Source organism: Macaca mulatta, chromosome 9, assembly GCF_049350105.2.
Source record: "Macaca mulatta isolate MMU2019108-1 chromosome 9, T2T-MMU8v2.0, whole genome shotgun sequence".
Classification (NCBI taxonomy): domain Eukaryota; kingdom Metazoa; phylum Chordata; class Mammalia; order Primates; family Cercopithecidae; genus Macaca; species Macaca mulatta.
The window spans coordinates 108,759,193-108,762,722 of record NC_133414.1 but is presented as its reverse complement, the minus strand read 5'-3'; the positions used below and the strand labels follow the sequence as shown (position 1 = coordinate 108,762,722).

Here is a 3,530-nt window from a genome sequence, read left to right as displayed (position 1 = left end):
GTATAGCATCATTGTTTTATCGTCACTGGTTTTTTTTTAATTCTTAAAATTTTTATTTTATTTATTTATTTTTAGATCTGTCGCCGAGGCTGGAGTGCAGTGGTGCAATCTCGGCTCACTGCAACCTCCACCTCCCAGGATCAAGTGATTCTCGTGCCTCAGCCTCCCAAGTAGCTGGGACTACAGGTGCATGACCCCATGCCCAGCTAATTTTTTTTTTTTTTTTTGAGATGAAGTTTCGCTCTTGTCACCCAGGCTGGAGTGCAGTGGTGTGATCTCGGCTCACCGCAACTTCCACCTCCCAGGTTCAAGCGATTCTCCTGCCTCAGCTTCTCAAGTAGCTGGGATTACAGGTGCCTGCAATCACGCCCAGCTGATTTTTGTATTTTTAGTAGAGAAACGGTTTCACCATGTTGATCAGGTGGGTCTCGAACTCCTGACCTCAAGTGATTGGCCCATCTCAGCCTCCCAAAGTGCTGGGATTACAGGCATGAGCCACAGTGCCCGGCCTGAAACAATTTTTTTTTTTCTTGATATGGAATGCTTCATGAATTTGTGTGTCATCCTTGCGTGGGGGCCATGCCAATCTTCTCTGTATTGTCCCAATTTTAGTATATGGGCTGCCGAAGTGAGCACTGTCATCACTTCTTTTAAGTGTTCAGGTCTACTGTTCTGACCCTTGGGAGTCAATGTATTTTGTGATTCAAACTTTTTCAGATTTTACAAAGGTGCATAATTACAGAATATCCTTAGTGTGCTTGAGGTAGCAACTCACAACAGTCAAATTCATTAATATTTCTGCAGTGAAACATATGAGTATTCACATTAAGTGAGATAACTAAAGAATATAAATAGCACCACATCAGTTTGGATCAGGTGGTGAAGCCAAATAAATTCACTATAAACTTGGAAAACAAACACGAAAACAAAACAGCCTTGTGGTTCCAGGGATTTTTGCCTGGGGGAGTTCCAGATGAGAGACTGTCGACCTGTTACTATGGAAGCATCAGGAAAGCCTGAACGCATTGTGTTGTTACGGTGCTGCTGCTCACTGAGGAGATTGACTGCGGCTTATTTTTATTTTTGCCTTTTGACTTGCTGTTTTAATTTTTAATTTTTCTGCACTGAGTATTAATTATATTTTTGCCTATAGTTTCTTGAATTTCAATCGATTCAGATAAATGTAACACAAATTTAACCCAAGGAGAATATTGCATTGCTCAGTGGACCTCAAAAAGATCATAGTCAGCATTGGGTTCACAATTTTCATTTGCGCCTTTAGGAAAGTATATTTTTCTGGGGAGGCAGGCAACACTAAAGGAGATGGAGCGGGTTTTTCTATTCTTTTTTGTCTGTCTTTAAGCTGGTCCCACCAACACAGTCCATATCCAGAACTAGCTAATTCCTCAACTGGGGCTTGCTTTACCTCCTTTTCTTTTCTTTTCTTTTCTTTTCTTTTCTTTTCTTTTCTTTTCTTTTCTTTTCTTTTCTTTTCTTTTCTTTTCTTTTCTTTTCCCTTCTCTTCTCTTCTCTTCTCTTCTCCTCTCCTCTCTTCTCTTCTTTTCTTCTTTTCTTTTCTCTTTTCCTCTCTCTCTTTCTTTTTTTCTTTTTGAGATGGAGTCTTGCTCTGTCGCCTAGGCTGGAGTGCAGTGGCATGATCTTGGCTCACTGCAATCTCTGCCTTCCGGGTTCAAGTGATTCTCCTACCTCAGCCTCTGGAGTAGCTGGGACTACAGGCATGTGCCACCATGCCCAGCTACTTTTCATATTTTTAGTAGAGACGGGGTTTCACCATATTGGCCAGGCTGGTCTTGAACTCCCGACCTTGTGATACACCCGCCTTGGCCTCCCAAAGTGCTGGGATTACAGGCATGAGCCACCACGCCCAGCCCCTCCTCTTTCATGATAAATGTATATTAGTTTTACATTAAAAAGTAAAACAAGGCCAGACATGGTGCATTCTGCCTGTAATCCCAGCATTTTGGGAGGCTGAGGTGGGAGGATTGCTTGAGGCCAGGAGTTCAAGACCAGCCTGGGCAACACAGCAAGACCCTGTCTCTACCAAAAATGAACTGAGTTAGCTTGGCATGGTGGCGTATGTCTGTAGTCCCAGCTACTCAGGAGTCTGAGGCAGGAAGATGGCTTGAGCCCAAGATTTTGAGAAGGCAGTGAACTGTGATTGCACCACTGCATTCCATCCTGGGCGACAGAGCAAGACCCGGTTTCTCTTTTTTTTTTTTTTTTTTTTGAGACGGAGTCTTGCTCTGTCACCCAGGCTGGAGTGCAGTGGCCGGATCTCAGCTCACTGCAAGCTCCGCCTCCCGGGTTCACGCCATTCTCCTGCCTCAGCCTCCCGAGTAGCTGGGACTACAGGCGCCCGCCACCTCGCCCGGCTATTTTTTTTGTATTTTTTAGTAGAGACGGGGTTTCACCGTGTTAGCCGGGATCATCTCTCGATCTCCTGACCTCGTGATCCGCCCGTCTCGGCCTCCCAAAGTGCTGGGATTACAGGCTTGAGCCACCGCGCCTGGCGACCCGGTTTCTCTAAAGAAAAAAAATAAGGGGGTCAGGCATGGTGGCTCACGCCTGTAATCCCAACACTTTGGGAGGTCGAGGCGGATGGATCACCTGAGGTCAGGAGTTTGAGACCCGCCTGGCCAACATGATGAAATCCTGTCTCTACTAAAAATACAAAAATTAGCTGGGTGTGATGGTGGGCTCCTGTAGTCTCAGCTACTTGGGAGGCTGAGGCAGGAGAATTTCTTGAACCCAGGAGGCAGAGGTTGCAGTGAGCTGAGATCGCACCACTGCACTCCAGCCTGGGTGACAGAGCGAGACTCTGTCTCAAATAAATAAATAAATAAATAAATAAATAAATAAATAAATGAATAAATAAAAATAAAAAGTAAAGCAGTAACCACAATAAACTGAAAAATAAATAGAATGTGGGGACAAGTGAGAAAAGTGTGTGTGGACAGGGGAAATGGGGGAAGAAGGACCCTGCAGGGGCACGGAGCGGGTTTAGGGGAGGATTTTAGGGCGTGAGCTGCCTCATGAGCCAGGAAGGAGATGTTGCTGGGCAGACCTGCAGTCAGTGAGGCAGGGAGAGGCGGCTGTTCTGGGCGACTTTGCAGCTCAGGGTAGGCGCAGGGCCCCGAAGGGGAAGGGGAAGTGTCGAAACATCCGTGGGGCGCCCTGCTGAGTTCTCCAACCCTGAAACCCGGGACCCTTTCCTGTGCAGCTTCTTGGGAGCTTGAACAAGTTGAGGGAAGTGACATATCCAGGAGGAAATTTCAATGCACGTGTGTGAGGGCTTCTAGTCAACTATTTGGTTGAGGATTCCTTAGATTGATGAAAAACAAGTGCTAATAAAAGGACCTATGCCTATGTCTATATCATCTATGTCTATATATTTATTTTAAATCATGAGCTTTGTCAGACTCGGATGGGCTGATGGTTGAGGGACTTCTGCCAGAAGGCTGGCCAGCCTGGGAAAGGGAAGTGTGCCTAAGTCAATGGAGGTCACAGAA

The 3,530-nt window shown here is 45.8% G+C and overlaps 1 non-coding gene across 1 annotated transcript; it reads right to left on the bottom strand.

Annotated features, from left to right (window-relative positions):
• Positions 1-529: 529 nt before the first annotated feature.
• On the bottom strand, positions 530-636 carry LOC114670158 (U6 spliceosomal RNA). The gene has a single exon (XR_003719646.1). It is a non-coding gene; the product is annotated as a U6 spliceosomal RNA (small nuclear RNA).
• Positions 637-3,530: the final 2,894 nt, after the last annotated feature.